Consider the following 18597-nt stretch of genomic DNA (forward strand, 5'->3'; position numbering starts at 1 on the left):
TTGCAAAGAGATTTACTGTCAGTGAAGCCACACAGCCACAGGGAAATACACAGACAGCACCTGGGTTTCCTACGATATCTGCTGCTTTCATTTTAAAACGCATTACCCTTTCAATGCTTGGTTGTTTACTGAGACCCTACCCCCTGCTGTCTCACTGTTCCTGTACTCTTCTGTCTGCTCACTATGGACCTGATCTCCCCATTTCCCACTGAGACTGAGGGGTCTGCTGGGGTGCGTACGAGAGCAGGGGAATACACAGCCGTGCGTGGGGGAGGTACACACACACACACACACACACACACTGAATGCCTTCACCTCAATTTTCTCTTCTGCAAGTTCCTCTTGCACTTTCATCAGTTCCTTCTTCATGTTTTGAGTGTAACTCTTTGTATCTTCCATTTCTTTCTTTGCTTCCTGTATTTTCATTTTCTCTTCCTCCAACACTTTTTGAGCTTCCAACAATTCTTTCTTCATATTCTCAATCTCATTTTCTGCCTCGTGTTTACGTTTTTTCTCCTCTTCAAGTTGTTGCTTCACGTGCAGTAATTCCTTCCTTAGTGTTTCAGCTTCAGCCATTACATTTGCAGCTTCTTGTGTTGCCAACTGCATTTTCCTTCTTTCCTCTTCAAGAGCTTCCTGCACCTCCTGTAATTCCTGCATCACATTTCCTGCCTCCTTCTTTGCAGTTTGATATTTATTTTTGGCTTCTTGTGCTGTGCTTTTCTCTTCCTCCAATGCTTTTTGAGCTTCCAACAGTTCTTTCTTCATGTTTTCATTCTCGTTTTCTGCCTGTTGTTTTCTCATCTTCTCTCCTTTAAGTTTGAGACCCACATGCAGTAATTCCTGCAATACTACTTCAGTTTCAAACTTTGAATTTTTAGCTTCTCCTCTTGATTTTTCTGCCTCTTCTTTTAATTTGACATTTTCAGCCTGTATCATTTGAAATTTAAAATGAATCAGCTGTACTGAATTGTATGGTGAAGCACTCACCGATCCTCTTCTCGTTCTCCCTTCATTCATTTTGGCCTTTTAAACAAAGGAACCAACGTTTTGTAGAGGAGTGAAGTGAAGTTTTCGATGTTTCTTCGTCAACTGTCGTTTGTCCTGCACAGAGATGCTGCTGTAGATGTGTCTCTAGCTGTGTCTGGATACAATGAAACATGCTGTAACTAAGTGCTTGTGTTGCACAGTTCTACTGAACATTCCATTTCATGCATGCTCCGCCCACATGGTCAGGAATGTCAGGTGCTGCTTCTCCAAATGCTGCTCCCGTTGCCTAGCAATAACAGCTGTTTACTTTTTGGGGTCTGGTTCATTGTTTAATAAAGAAAACATGTCCAAGTATTGGGTGCTGAGGCTCAGCACATATTCTAGCCTGCTGTGTGGGTGGGCAGCTAGAAATCACTGGTGGGCAACATGAGTGAGGAGAAAACTGGAGCAGCCAAGCAGGGACCTGCAGGTTGCTGGTTTGAGTCTCTGTTCAGATGCTGGTGTCTCCTCTCTCTGAGATGTCTGCAAACAGTCCCAGATAAAACAATAAGGATAATAAACAAACACGTGACTAAAATAACAATTATGACTCTGATGTGTTTCATGTGTAGCAGGATGGCCTCTATACAGCAGACGCTGCAAGCATCCACATCGCCACACTTACTATTCTTTAAGCAGGCGTGCTGGGCTCCTCCTAAGGAAAGTTTGAAACTTAATTTCCTTCATGCTGGTGAACTTTTTACCAAATATTTTCATCAAAGCTTCTCCATCACTGACAGGGATTGTTTGGATCTTCACACTCATCTCCACCAACCCTAAAAAATGAGTCTCACTTTGCTCATATAATGCCAGGAGTGTCTCCATATTCCACAAAAGTCTATGCAAACATGTAACAGTATCCCATATTCATATAAATATTATTGATATTATAACAAAAGCTGTCACCAACACAATTGTCCCAAGTGCTTTTTTAAACAGGATTTTCAACCAGAGGATTTCCCTATAGCTTAATTTTTTTTAAAATATTTTGTACACAACAACAGAATCATTTCAGAAAAACTCAAAATGACTGGTGTCAATATTATTTGCCCCACAAAAAAGGTCAAATATAAAAAAATATTGCAAATATTGCACAGTGAAAAGGCACTACAGCTCAGTTGTTCCCACTCGCCTTTGTCCTCCTGTCTCCCCTCCCTCTCCCCTCCAACGAGGAGTTAAACAGTTTGATGGCGTGTGGGACAAAGGAGTTTTTAAGCCTGTTGGTTCTTGACTTTGAGAGAAGCAACCTGTCGCTGAATAGGCTCCTCTGATTATTTACGAGCACGTGCAGAGGATGCCCAGCATTTTCCATAATGTCCATCAGTTTCTTTAATGTCCTTTTCTCTGCCACTGTCACCAAAGTGTCCAGCTTCATGCCGACCACAGAGCCAGCCTTCCTGATTCGTTTTTCCAGCCTGGATGAGTCCTTTGCTGTGCTGCTCCTCCAGCACACCACAGCATAGAACAGTACTCCTGCAACCACCGACTGATAAAACATCCTCAGGAGCTTCCTGCAGATGTTGAAGGACCTCAGCCTTCTGAGGAAGTACAGTCTGCTTTGGCCTTTTATGTACAGGTGCTGCGTGTTGCATGACCAAACAAAACTTTCAGTGCACTGTGAAAGTAAAAAAACAAACAGACAGGAAGGCCTAGTTAGGACATATCTAAGCATGCTCTTCATCTTGGAAGGGTAATTCAAACCAAAACTAATTGGCAGGTTCAACTTGGTAACAAAAGAAAATGCCTCAGCCAGATAAATCCCCAAAACATTCATCCATCAGCCACACACACCACATAACACTGCTGTTCTATTAGATAATGAGTTTCTTCCCATGTAAGCAGGTGTGTGTCATGGTAAAACCTCCCCCACACATCAGAACCCAGAATCTATTAGTGCCACCCATTTTAAACCCTCTCTACAGCATTCTGTTTACACCTGCTATCATTCAATCATCTTTCCTAACATAATACTAGTCCACTAGTTTACATATCACCTTTCATCCCACTAAGTGAACTGGACAAGATGATAAAACAGAAACGCATGCTTAAGATGTTATCTGGTCTTCATTGCATGTGTATATATCTTAATAGGATTAATGCATTTTCTGTTTGTGTGTGTGATTTTTGTGTGCCTCTCCTCCTTGCAGTGTTTCAGACACTTTTCAATTCTCCACTCAAAGGCAGTCGGTTTTCCTCCCCAGGTTCCTTAGCCCAATTTGATCTCCCACACTAAACAACAGCGTTCTTCCATGTCTCCTCCCCCTCCTTCCACTGTAATCTCGTCTCCCCCCTTGCAGCAGTCCATTGCATCTCCATCCATCCAGTCATGATGATGGTGTTTTCTCCTTGCTGATGCCTTTTGCACATGCTGCTGTTGCTGCTGGACCCCTCGCTGCTCAGGATACTGCTGTTGTCTCTTGACCTGCCATGTTGTTGCTTTTGGATCTGCATTTCTTGTTTTCAGGGAGACGTTAACATCCTTGGAGCTTGCTTTTCGGGATGAGGAACACATGGAAGTGAAGCTGTAAAACAATTCAGCCAAAACTCGTCCTGGGTGTTTCTAATGATGTTAACCTATTATTTTACTCCGACCGCCGCCTGTGGAGATTGATCCAGGTCTGCTTCCCACCTGCAACTGACACACTGAGACATTTTGATCATTCTCATCACTACTTAAATCACACATCTCCCCTCACTTTTGTTTTTGAGCCAACAGAACCACGTCATCTGCGAAAAGCAGAGATACGATTCAGAGATTCGGAGGCCCTGGGGCAGACCCAGGACACACTGGAGAGATTATATCTCTTAGCTGGCCTGGGAACGCCTTGGTGTTCCCCCAGACAAGCTGGAGGAGGTGGCAGGGGAGAGGGAAGTCTGGGCTTCTCTGCTTGGGCTGCTGCCCCCATGGTCCTGGATAAGCGGGAGAAGTTGGATGGATGTATGTATGGATGTATGTTATATTTGAAGTGCTTACAACTCATAAACAATGATGTCTGGAGACCAGAGCTCCCTCACAGGTAGAGAAGTCTTAGTGACACCATCACACTCCTTGGGGTCCCAGACCAGGAACTAATTGTGCCAGTACTGCCACAGAAGTAATTGTAATTGTTTTTAAATCTCCAGTGTAACATTTAAATATGTGAGCAGCTTTTTACAGTGTCCATGGTTATTCCTGTTATAAATTTTACATTTAGTGAGTACTTACCAGTCTCAGCCACAAGAAAGTAGTGAGTATCTGTGTTTTGTCATTCTGAAATACAGTGAATATTAGTAATCCTGTTACAGATTGAATTGAGCCTGGTTCGATGGAGATAAATGAGTAGGAAGCAGCCTCTCTGTTGCCACAGAGCTCTAGCTTTAGTATTATATTAGAATTTCTTTAATTTCATCCATCTCTTTGAGGGGACTCCTGCAGATGGGTGAGCTGTAGCTAACCTGTATACAGTCATGGGGAGTTTTTTGTCTGGCCGAGGAGGGGAACGCCTGCCGACACCGGAGGCAAAATCCTGGGTGTTTGATTCCCCAGGCCTGTGTTCGAGTCCACTGTCTGGAACCATTTCTGCGTACCACAATGTTCGTGGAGTGGCGGTGTTCAAGCAAGGAACCTCACGGGGGACGCCTCGTGTAGCACAATGGGATCTAGATCCAGTAAAGCGGCGGACGTTCCACTGGGCAGCCGGATGACAAACTCCTGTGTGACTGTATAGCAAGAACTGTGGGTAAAAGTATGTTGTGTTAGATGGCAGAGAATGGTTGTGTGGGAAAGGGTTCACTCAGCATGAGTCAGTTGAAAGTTAGAAGAGCAGTTGGAGAGAAAGGAAAAGAGATGTTGAAGAAGTGAGTTAATAGGTTGACGTGTGGTAGAGTTGGATGTCTCGAGACCACTTTTACGTGGTCTTGGTCTCGACAGACTTTGGTCTCGGTCTTGCTTTCTCAGATCGACATAGTGTTCGGGAGATTTGGAGTCAACCATCGGCGGAGCGGATTTGATGTTACAATTTGATGTTACACTGTTAGCCTTTGCAGTAATTTCCATAGCTTAGTACTGCAAAATCAACAGTAAAAAACTCTAAAGGATGTTTGCAGTTTGGTACTGTAATTTGCATGTAATTGTGGGAAAATTCCATGAGATTACATTATTTTTACGGTAACTCACCGTACTCATGGAAACAGCTGTAAAATACAGCAAATGTAACAATTGGTGATGTTACTGAGATTATACTATTACACCATCCGGATTTCTGTTGTTTTCTACTGTAGATCTAAGAGTAATTACTTAAATCCTCATTCAGAGTGTATTACCATAAAATGCAATTCATTGCGAGAGTAGTATCACATGTAAACTACAATATGCAGCATCATTTTTAACTTAAGGAGTAAGTTGCAGTTACACTATTTGAAGTATTTGAAGTATACCTGAAGTATACTAAGAAGTACAACGAAATACCCAGCAAGCATTGCAGTGCTTTAACTGTAAAATTAAAACAACTATGAAACAAATAATTGATGTTTTAAACAAGAATTTGTCACAAATTCTTGTGTAATGTCTTTTACCTTTTGAACAGAGTAACAGAGTGGACAAAAAATGTTTAAACCGTGAGTGAAAAGGGTTAATAGTTAATACACCTCAACTCTCAAATCATTTTCTCACCTGTTTGCAATATAATTCTGGTACGTGAACTATGAGTGTAGTTCTCTGCAAAGGAAGCCTTCTTGACAGGGACTAGAAAGAGAGAGCAGATTTCTCCTGTTTTGGCTTCCCTTCATTGGCTTCCTGTTAAATCCAGAATTCAAAATCCTTCTCCTCACATACAAGGTCTTAAATAATCAGGCCCCATCTTATCTTAATGACCTTGTAGTACCATATCACCCTATTAGAGCACTTCGCTCTCGCTCTGCAGGCCTACTTGTTGTTCCTAGAGTATTTAAAAGTAGAATGGGAGGCAGAGCCTTCAGTTTTCAGGCCCCTCTTCTGTGGAACCAGCTTCCAGTTTGGATTCAGGAGACAGACACTATGTCTACGTTTAAGATTAGGCTTCAAACTTTCCTTTTTGCTAAAGCATAGTTAGGGCTGGACCAGGTGACCCTGAATCCTCCCTTAGTTATGCTGCAATAGACGTAGGCTGCCGGGGATTCCCATGATGCATTGAGTTTTTCCTTTCCAGTCACCTTTCTCACTCACTATGTATTAATAGACCTCTCTGCATTGAATCATATCTGTTATTAACCTCTGTCTCTCTTCCACAGCATGTCTTTTGTCCTGTCTTCCTTCTCTCACCCCAACCGGTCGCAGCAGATGGCCCCGCCCCTCCCTGAGCCTGGTTCTGCCGGAGGTTTCTTCCTGTTAAAAGGGAGTTTTTCCTTCCCACTGTCGCCAAAGTGCTTGCTCATAGGGGGTCATATGATTGTTGGGTTTTTCTCTGTATCTATGGAGCGCCTTGAGGCGACTTTTGTTGTGATTTGGCGCTATATAAATAAAATTGAATTGAATTGAAATTGAATTGATAGTTGGAACTATTATCTGACTGTCTGGGGAATGGAGTGATTTGTTACATGTGAAAAATATGTTTCAACTGGATTTTAATTACTATGTGTTAATCGGAAGTAAGCCAAATATAAACTAAAAAGTAAATCAATAGTATACTTGTAAGTTTAGTATTGTGTTAGAGTAGAGTATATTTTAAGTATACTCTTATAGACTGGAAAGGACATTATGCTAGTACAGTTATAGTGAACAAAAAGTACATCTAAAAGTTAATTTCAAGTATACTTCTATATACTAAAACGGGGGCCAATGTAGTCCCAAGAAGCATTTGTAGTATACTTACTAGGTAAAGTATACTTAGACTGATTTCCTTTCTATATGTTACATTTAGAGTAATGTTTAAAAGTTACTGCATTTAGCAGGGTGTAGCTTTTTCTCTTCTTATTCTTTTTTATACTGGAACTTCATTTTATTTTTTATAAGGTGGTACTTTTAAGACACCTCTGCTTAACTCCAGTGAACTAACCAGAAATCCCGGAATATGCTCTGGTGGTCATTTTACACAAGTTCAGGTGTCACATCCATGAAACCTACACCACTAACCAGCATCAGTCCTACAACTTCACTCTCAAATTTAATAAATTCTGGGACAAGCAGAAACTGTATTTTTAGCGGTGCATTTTGGGGCAGGACAGACTGCTATTAAATGCTCTCCTATAGAAATAATTCCCTTGTAGCACCACTTCGTCTCGGTTCAGAAGAGATGTCCTGGATATACATGATAATGTAACACGGGTGTTTTTGTTGGTTCATGTTTAGCGCGTTGGGTTGTGTTTTTAAAGCGAATGTTACGTTTTTAAAGCGTTTTATGCGACAGGTGTGTGTAGCACTTGTTACACATCTCAATGGGAGAGCCATAGTCGACACCACACCTTTACCTGACGTACAACGTGACGTATGGCGCACACTTTCAAAACAACAATGGCGGATATAAGATATTGATCGAGGCGGTTAATGCTCCTTTCGCTGGTTGCCAACCACCATTAAATAACAACAAGAAGAAAATATTGATCTGCTTTTCTTAGTTGTGCGTGTTTAAGACGCGATTCAGACTCAAACAAAGCTGCAAAGCAGGAGAACAACATGACCATCAACTATTCTGTGCCACAGTCCCAGTTTGCTGCAGCACATTGAGATGATGAGATGGTGGAAGAACAACAGAGACAATTTACGGACTGTTAAGATGTGCAACTTAGAAGCAGTCAGAGGTAACTGGATGGAGTTCAATCAGGTCAAATGCACAGTTGGTTGGATTATATCTGAAGATCGTATGCTATTCGTGCTAACTCTGCTAGACTCCAAATTTCTCATCCAATTAATGTGGGAGTATCTCAAAGTAAATGAAACATCTAAACTTAACACTTTTTCCCTAAGACTGACTGACATGGGAAACATTGAAGTTGAATTGGAATCAGCGAATCGGTCTGAAGGTAAGTGTTTTTTCACTTATTCGAGAGAAGTCAGAAATGTGTTCTCATTACTGTTTGGTTTGATTTTTCAGCTACCGTGCCAGGTTATTTTCCAATCAAATGCTAAGACAAAATGTCAATAGATGATAGAAACATGGATGCTTGCAACAGGTAAATCGGCGAACTAACGAGGTTACGCCCATTTACCATGCTTAAAGGTGGTAAATGGTCGGTGTTTTCAGGTGTACTTGTACTACCTGTACAGTGCGGAGTGCTGACTAAGTCAGGCTAAACTCATTCAAGCGTCGAGCTCAAATATTTTTTCATTTTTGTGGACTGCTCACTTGTCTTTACTGTGCTTTTTGTCGGCACACATTTTGTGTTCATTGAAGCCTTTTGTGAATCATTTTGATCATGTCAAAACTGGGAATTGGTCCCTATTGACAATACTCTTATTTTGTTTTGGGTTGTTTTTTTTTGCATTTCATATGTCTTTTGGATAGGTAATTTGTCATTGAAGTTTTTGCAACTATGTTTATTTGTAAATTTTGTGGCTTCCGTGCACGGAAATTTATATTGTTCAGTTTGCATGTTAAAAGCCACAAACATGTAGATAACTATAGGTTTTCCTGTGGAACTGAGAACTGCCCTGCCACTTTCAGAACATTTCCTGCCTTTCGTTCACATATGCATAGGAATCACAGAACCAGAAGGGAGGCCACTGAGGAGGAGTCCTGTAAGTTCACTGGTGACCTCAGCTGTCAAGTTCCTGGATGTGGGTATGCTGCACAAAACTTCACAACTCTTTGTGCCCATCTCAGATTTCACATCAAAGATGGGAAAAAAGTATTATGTCCATTTGAAGGTTGCTCTAAATACTTCAGTGTCCGAACATCATTTTCCAGCCATATTTCTCGAAAACATAAGCAGACAGTTCAGCAGTCAAGGCAACAAGAAATTGGTGAAATTGCCATAATACAAGGACAGGACACAGTTAATCTATTAGAAGACAGGGATTCACAACACAATACTACTGATGAAGATTTATTTCTAGATCGATTGGCTTTATTTTATTTAAAAATGCAGGCTAAAATGCTCTTGCCAACCAGCACTATACAGTGCATCATAGAGGAATTTCAGGATCTTCACAGCTGTGCAATGCACGATGTTGTGGCAAAACTGTGTCGTGGTTCGATTTTTTTTTTGAGGAAGAGACATACGACTGGAAGTCCATAGTGGGTCAACACAAATTATTTTATTAAAACACACAGTACAGTGTGAGAAGAAACTTGCAACAGCCACCCTACAATCTTCCAATCTTCTTCGAGCAGACCGCTCCCCATCCTTATATTACCCTGATGACATCACAGCTAGATCTTACTGGAAATGATAACAGTTCCAAAGTTCTCCTTATATAGACATCCGATACTACTTTCGAAACAAACAAGTTTGTGATATGTTGTGCAATTCTGTGAGACTGTGTGTCCAACCGAGAGATTGTCCTGAGACGACCTCCCTGTTCTTAGTACGTGCAGGAGTGAACGTGCGTACTTTCCATGACTCTCTATGTGCATGTTGGTGTGGGCCTGAATATGTGTGTAAGTGAATGTAGAAGGCCCTACTGGACCCACAGCTTCGAGAGGTGTGAATACAATGATATGGATACCATTTGCAACAGCTTAAGCAGATAGAAAGAAGGATAGAGAACAACAATAGACTAATTAAAGTGATGATAATATACATACATCAATATTTTGCTCAGATTACCATAGATATAATTCAGAGATTATTCTGTCAACTGGTTCAACAATGATGAATGATTGATCCATGATAGTTCTGATTATAAATTGTCACCATAAGAATACAAAATAAAATATCTCTTGTCCACACTCCTCCTCTTTGGCCATCGGCCAACCTTTAACAGAATTTGTTTCACTCCTCCGTCCAGGCGGCTTCTCGCAACGGCATCATATACCCCAGACCAGCTGAACCAGCTGAACCAGAGTCTAGGGCCCTGCTTACCAGTTTTACCAACACTCGCCTTACCAGAGGAATGAGACAACATCCGATCATCAATATACCTAGAAAAACTATAAGAGAAAACATGGCAGACATAAACACACCCTTCCATTGCCCAAAGACAGACGTGATCCAGTCTCCCAGCCCCGTGTTCACGCCTGATTGCTCATGCATGGTTCTAAATAACGTTTTCAGATTCTCAAGCGCCCGAGTGACCGTTCCGTCCGGAGCAGTATTGTTGGGAATAAAGGTGCAGCACATGTCACCAAACATTGCACATACTCCACCTCTCTCAGCCAACAACATGTCCAGAGCCATTCGATTTTGGACTCCCATTAAAGACGTCGGACCTAATTGTTCCCACCTGAGCCAACCTCGCGCTTGAATTTTTCTCGACGACTCGATCGGTTTGGACTCTGGAGCGGATAGACCTCTGCGTCTGGGCAATTCACCTGTCTGCCAATAAACAAACAAACACATTATACCACTTATTATCCCCAACATCCCCGTTATTTTCCAATTTTCCCACAATTTCATGATCACTGTTCCCAGGCTCTTTTACTTTCACTTCGTGATAAGAGTATAACGTTATGAGTATAAAAGTAAAAACCGTACAAAACTATTACGATTCCTTTAAACTATCAAATACTTTAGACTAGAGCCCTAGCCTATTAGGAGCCTGGAATGAATTAATGCTTGGTATGTCACGCTCCTCTTCTTTCTTCGTGTCCCCAGGTAGACTGCTGGGGAGAACCGCGGCACAGGGGGAGAGGATTATTCTGCCTCTATGTTCCCCCCCGTGTTACTTAGGGTGGAGCTTATCTCGAGTAAGCTCTCTTCCGGGGCCACCTCCTCTTGGGCCTTCCTGGCCTCCTCCCACATGTTGACTCCCTACTGAGGCCTGTACACGAACGTTACACATTTTCTCTAAAACAATCTCCTGCCAACCTGTAAGCTTGTGTAAAAACATCAGTCAGCAGTTACAGGTTAAGCTCATTTAACTCCCAGCTCCACCTGGAACCTGTATCCTGGAAAACAAATCTGCTAAATCAAACATCTTATTTATAACCAACTATAGATCACGAAAGTGATAAAGTATTCAGCACAACAGACAAGTATCATGTTCAGGATTTCCCAAATCATTACATCACTATTATTGCTGCAATTTATTTTATCCCCAATTTAATCAGTGACTTCCCTTAAGCAATGTCACTCCACTTGCTTTATCCCTACGAACCCCATATTAAACTGTTCCATAGAAACTGCATCCCTTATTTGTTTTCTCATGTCACTTGTCTGTTTTCTACTGAATCCTCCACATGCCAAAACAAACATTAGCAAACCACATTTGACCATCTCAGGTTAGGCGTCAGCCATCCACATTCCAGAGGTCCTGTAAAACATTTCCTGTAAAAAGAATCACCCTGTTTCAAAAGAAGAAAATGCAAATGTTAACGCTGCGCAGGTGTGTACACACTTTCTCACAGTTATCTCTGTGAGCAACACAACACAAACCCCTGAACAACCACCCTGGTAGGTTCACGAACACCGAAAGTAGTATTTAACAGTTAAATCGTCATGCAACCTCAGATGTCGCTGTCATCTATCTGCTCCTGTAAAAAGAAACACACCTAAATTCATCCACCCTTTTTCCTATCTAGGTGGAGGTTAACCTTGAGTCGTGGTCAAGTCCTGTCAGCTTTTACCAGTCAGTCAGTCAGTTTGTTTTATTTCCAGTCATTCATTCATTCATTCATTCATTGCTGATAGTGGAAACCATCGCCGCATTTAGATTTCCGCCCTCAGCAAAATGACGTCATTTCAAAAAGAAAAACAAGAACTTTAGATCGGATTACCTCGCTGAATCCTTTTTAGGCAGGGACCCTTATTTTCTAATTGTCCCAATAAGTGGCTTTCTCCAGAGCCCATTTTAATGTGGAGAAACTCACTTGCAACAATTTTCTCGCCGACGTGTAATGCTCGTAATTTCCGATGTGCAGATCTGCTTAAAGAAAAGACTCTCTCAAACAAAAATCAGTGCACTGTTCAAAATATAAATCAAAAATCAACAGTAAAACTTTAAAAGAACCCCTACTAAAAGCTTAGTAAAAGAATGCAACTTAGTCTTTCTGAAAGACACACACTGTATAAATCTCCGAATGCAATATCTGTGCTGTAAATTATATTATTAATGCAATGGTGATGATGATTATTATTTAGCAATAGCAGTAAAATAATTTCCCTGCTCCACACTCCCTCTCTCGCCCTCTGGAACACCAGAGGTCGCAATACATTGTGTCCTCGCTCTGACCCTCTCTCATGGTCCAGAGATCTTCTGCAAAGGAAACAAAACCCCATTTCCCCTCTAATCAATTGAGTTTAAGCATATAAGCAATTACTCCTGCATAACTTTGATCATAGCTAAATGCTGCCTAGACACAACTCCTGTGTGTTGACACTAACTTCCCTTTAACCTCACATTTCCTATGTTATAACCTGTTTTGATATAACTCTTTTTATTTCATTTTGCTCCTTCTAATGTAAAAATACCTTCTAATTCTAATTTATCAGACGTAACCAAAATATATGCTTTCCTTCCTCTTTGGTCCGTCTTTAAGTTCAGTTAAAAACTAAACGAATTTCAGGCCTTTTGCCTGGAATCAATACTCTCATGTGTGTTTCTGGACTCTGTGTCTGTAAGCGTGTGCAATCCCTCAATAACTCATATCCTCCTCACAGTAGATTGGCCAATCATATCGCTAGCCAAAAGCTCGTGACCCTCAAGAGACGAATTGAGCCACAACTCCTTTAAAGGCACAGAATGCAATATGTATAAAAATCATTTCTACTTATAAGCTCTCCCCTTTATCCTAAAAATAAATCTATGTAATATCTGTATGTGTAAGCCTACATTATAACCACTACTTCCTTTGTCAACGTGTCCCACAATTTCCCTCTAAAATTTGTACACAGCTTTAAAACACTGGCATTGTATCTTCTAAACAGGATTCAGTTCACTTTAATCCTTTAACCTTAACATAAAAATAGCAGTTTCTGTTTACCATATCCAAATGACCAAAAAGTCATAAAATGATCCTAAATTCTTTAACAATTAAATTATTAAACCCTAAATTCCCCCTTTATTTTGACACACATTCACTGACCTGTAATCACACCATATTTTGCTAATAGTGGAGCCTCCCGCGTCAGATTCTCCACCCTCAGCAAAATTAGCTCATTCATTTTTATTTTCGATAGGAAACTAATTCCTTATGTTTTGGACTGGATTGAATCGCTACAATCCTTTTCGACAGGGACTTACGACCTGATCAGATCCCCACAGGTAGCTTTCCCCTTGGCCAGTTGTAATCTGGAAAGCCCACCTTATATTTGCTCTTCCCGAGAATTTATCAGCGCTGTTATCCACTGTTACAGGCCTGCTTAGAACAAAAATGAGGAATAAAAAGAGAGCTGATTATTAGCTCATGAAAACACAAAACAAAATCACCTGACAGGTTTTCTCTAAGTGCACTGTTACAAAAATAATGGGCCCCTCTCAGACATGTCCATGTTTCCTAAAACTCCCTCTATTAAAAACAAAAACAACAACAACCCGAACCTCACTGACCGAATCAACCCATCACCACAACCTCAACAACCTTACACACACAAATATTGACCCCGCAGTCCTGACACTCCCGGGTCAACTCACATAATTACACCTCCTCAATACACCGAAAGTCTTGTGAAAACCACACAATTTGCACACAACAATCACCCCCTTACGACAACATGTAATCACTAAACTATAAGTTTCCGATGCAAATCTGCACTCCTCTTCTGTCTGCTATGCTTAAAACTACTTTAATCACTTTTTCTTTGTTCATAACTCACTCCCTTTGTCATATAGCTTCTTTGAATTTCCTCTACTTCAAACTCAAATGTATTCTATTAAACATTCACACCATTCCATCACTCATACAAACAGCAAGCTGTTCTTCATTGCGTATGTTTGTGTTCGTAGCCAGGTTTAATCAATGTCTATGCATTAATCATTATGAGCTTGTCCTTGTAAGGCTAATGCATCTTCTGCTTGTGTATGTGAATTTGCATATGTTGCCTTCGCAGTGTTTCAGACTCCTGCACATTTCTCCACTTAAGCCGTCAGTTTTCCTACCCAAATTTGCTAACCCAAATTTTAAGTTCCCACCTTATTAACAGCATTCCTGGTCCTCAGCCAGAAGTTAGGGCCCACTTGTCAGGTCTATGGAGACATGGCGCTGTGGACAATTCAACCAGAAACTTGCCTTATCATATCCAGTCAAGTTAACCTATAGGTTTCTTCCGACCGCTGCACGTGGAGAATTGATCCAGGTCTGTTTCGCCCCTGAAGAAACACAACTGAGACATTTTATTATTATCGTGAGTACTTAAACTACCCGTTTCCCTCTCTCTGGTCAGAAATACCAGCTTATGTCATGTGTATAAGTGTAAGCAGGTCTTCATTGCTTTTCCTATGTATTTTGTTAATGTTCAGTGAGTGTAAGCTGCTTTCTTCATTGCCTCTGTATGTTATAATCAGGTTTAATTCATACATCATCTCACTGATTTCTTAATTCAAAACTATCTCACTTTCTGATTCTTTCCAGAAATAATTTCACATGTAACACTTTGTGTATGTGTGTTTTCCATTCATTCACGTAGTTGTCAGTTATTTTCTTTCTTCATTTTCCCTTTTTCTGGTGGACATCTCTAAACACCATCATGAGTTCAGGGTTTCATTTCAATCCAATTATACCCTGTATTCTTGCAGTCGAACTCGTCCGGCTTCACCTCTCACTGGTCCCCGTCCTCTTTTCTCAGTGTCCTTTTGTTGTCTTGAAGTCTCCAGCAAACACAGTCCGTTTCTTCTCTGTTTCTCTTCAGTATTTTCCTTTTGGATTAAGTCCCAGCCTGAGTTTTTCTTTGAAAGAAGCCTCTAGTGTCCATTCTTATATTTCAGTACATAACTGAAACCAATTTAGTCGAGGAGGGTAAGAACAGCCTGCACTTTCGCCGTCCATGTTTCATCACGTGGTTTCTTCTTCTCTGTTGATCCTTTCAGTCGTCTATTTCAAGATTACTCCAAGCATGGCAAATCTGACAATCAGTGTCCAGTGCTTTCCCACCGTTCAACTGTCCAGCCTGTCATTCACAGTGCACGTTTCCATCTCGTAGTTCCTTCCATGCTGCTGGTCCCATCAGTTTGGTTTCAGTGTTAACGGTTCAGTTGCACTATCTTTTGCCTGCTATTAATTCTTCCCAAATCCACGATGTTCTGTTGGTCTTCATCAGAAGATTAACTGTCCTTTGAGCTTCTTCTCAGGATGGGGACAAGTGGGAGGTCAAGCTGTAAAATTTTAAACCAAACTTTGGCTTGTTTTCTCCCAATTATGTTAATCTATGGTTTTGCTGCTATGCTCACAATTCTAGGTTGAGAAAAGTCCACCTTTATCTATTTGGGGCCTATATATATTGACACACTAAACCATAGCATTAATATCATTTTCATTTCTTTCCTTAAAGCCTCCATTGCTTCATGTGGCCAGAGTCTGCCTCTTCGGTTTTCCTCTCTGGGTGCTCACTCCTTATATGGGCATGCAAACTTCCTGTCACACACACACACACAGCCCCCACCTTTTCTTTCTTTCAGGAACACAGAGCCACGCGGCTCTCATGCACTTCACCAAGCCCCCCTCTCTGCAGCTTCTTGAGACAGAGAGAGAGAGACGCTTTTCCTTTTTTCTCTACCACAAACAAAAGCAAGCCTGTACATGCAAGCTTTTAAACAATATAAGCGCTCTCAATGTAATTTACACTTTATTTACATACACGGGTAATTTACATACACGGGTAATTTACATTCTATTTACATACACGGGCCCGTATAAACGTATGAAAACACCATATGCCAGAACAACTTATCTTCTTCATTTCTCTACCGGTGTTCCTAAGTTTTTCGACTAATTTAAAAGCATCTTTCAGCCCAGGGCCACGCCTTGCTAATCAATTAAACCCGCTTCGAGGACGCCCCCGCCGAAAGCGGTCAGATTCCTAAGCCCTACTTAATTTATAACTGCTTCCCGCCAGGCAACAAGGACCTCCACCAGCCACGTGAAATATCACAGTTCACGCTTTTGGCTTTACTTAAAGTTCACAAGTCCCCGACGTTGAATAGTCGCAGCCGGGTCGCACCCTGTCAATCAAACAGCGCAGTAAGGAAAGTGATCCCCTTGATCACTTTAGTTTTTAAGGGGGGCTCGAAATCCCCCGGGTACCACCCGAGCTTTTAACCTGACCGTGCGTCCACGATCAGGGGTCGCCGCCACACGCTGAGCAACTGCACTCTTAGGGGCCGCGCCCCAGTCCTAAGACAATTTATTTAAGTGTATTATAAGCATCACTGCGGGGTCTTAGCCCGCGGTTATTTCGACGCCCGAACCGCGTTCTGCTGATCAATCAGACCGAATACCCTAAACTACTGGTTGGCTGGCTGGCCTCCCCAGTCAACCCTCATCACTTTAAACACACACCGTATTGACTTAAACACATAACCTCTTAACTCAAAATTCACCCCCAAAATAAACAGCAATAAATTTAGTCAGTCCAATATTCCCCAAACTTTTATCACTAATTACCCCAAAATCACCACGGACACAGACCAGAAGCTCTACTGAGTGAACATTTAATTTAGCTTAATTTCCAATTTAGCACCTTTGGATATTTCTTGGATCAACAGGTGGTGCTTACCTCCTATTTCGGGGCCCATCACTCAGTCGACCTCCTGACTGTCCGTCTGTTTGACACCACTATACCTCAGCCAAACTCCATTTTTCCCTCCTCAAACCGGGTTTTCGGCACCAAGATTGTCGTGGTTCGATTTTTTTTTTGAGGAAGAGACATACGACTGGAAGTCCATAGTGGGTCAACACAAATTATTTTATTAAAACACACAGTACAGTGTGAGAAGAAACTTGCAACAGCCACCCTACAATCTTCCAATCTTCTTCGAGCAGACCGCTCCCCATCCTTATATTACCCTGATGACATCACAGCTAGATCTTACTGGAAATGATAACAGTTCCAAAGTTCTCCTTATATAGACATCCGATACTACTTTCGAAACAAACAAGTTTGTGATATGTTGTGCAATTCTGTGAGACTGTGTGTCCAACCGAGAGATTGTCCTGAGACGACCTCCCTGTTCTTAGTACGTGCAGGAGTGAACGTGCGTACTTTCCATGACTCTCTATGTGCATGTTGGTGTGGGCCTGAATATGTGTGTAAGTGAATGTAGAAGGCCCTACTGGACCCACAGCTTCGAGAGGTGTGAATACAATGATATGGATACCATTTGCAACAGCTTAAGCAGATAGAAAGAAGGATAGAGAACAACAATAGACTAATTAAAGTGATGATAATATACATACATCAATATTTTGCTCAGATTACCATAGATATAATTCAGAGATTATTCTGTCAACTGGTTCAACAATGATGAATGATTGATCCATGATAGTTCTGATTATAAATTGTCACCATAAGAATACAAAATAAAATATCTCTTGTCCACAACTGTCTGACAAACTGTCTGCATTTAATATTCCACAGGCAGAAGTGGATAACATCATTCAAGAACTTTCACAGAATGATCTCTTAACACTGTACAATAAAGGTGTGTTGAGATCTGACAAAACAAGGAAGACATTTTTCAAAGAAAATTTCAGTTATGTGGAACCCACTCAATTTTTTTTAGGATCTGACAGTACAGGCAAACAGCGTTATTTTCAGTATGTGCCAATTAAAGAAACACTGAAGTCTCTCTTGAGACAACCCACAATACGGGAACAGTACAAACAGTCAAAACTACACCGATCACCAGACATGGTTTTAGAGGATGTCTCAGATGGTCAAAATGTCAAGGATAATGCACTTTTACAGCACTATCCATCATCTCTTTCACTCATTCTCTACCAAGATGCATTTGAAGTGGTTAATCCATTAGGGTCTGGCAAAAAGAAACATAAAATTCTGGCAGTGTACATGACTCTAGGTGAGATCTTGCCACACAACCGGTCCTCTGTTGATGCAATGCAACTTGTTCTGCTTTGCAGGAACACTGACTTCAAAACTTTTGGCCATAACAAAGTTTTTTCCAGTCTTATTGCAGACCTTAAAGATATGGAAGAGACAGGTGTTCTGGTAGAGGATGGAACCATAATGAAGGCAGCTTTGATAGCCATCTTAGGAGACAATCTGGGCTCCCACTGCATAGGTGGTTTCACTGAGAATTTCAGCTGCAGCAAACATTTTTGCAGATACTGCTTAATTGACAGGGAAAGCTTTATCAATGATCCACTATCACTTGGACAAAAAAGAACAGCTGATAACTATAAAGACAGTGTTGAGGTCCTCTCTACAAGTGACCACTCGGTTGTGAATGGCATTAAATTTGACTCTGTGTTTAATTCACTGAAGTATTTCCATGTGTGCTCTGGGTTACCTCCATGTTTGGGCCATGATTTATTTGAAGGAGTGGTTTCCAGTGACTTGTCA

The sequence above is a fragment of the Perissodus microlepis genome, chromosome 3, assembly GCF_051167445.1.
Source record: "Perissodus microlepis isolate ML-2025 ecotype Zambia chromosome 3, ASM5116744v1, whole genome shotgun sequence".
NCBI classification, from domain to species: domain Eukaryota; kingdom Metazoa; phylum Chordata; class Actinopteri; order Cichliformes; family Cichlidae; genus Perissodus; species Perissodus microlepis.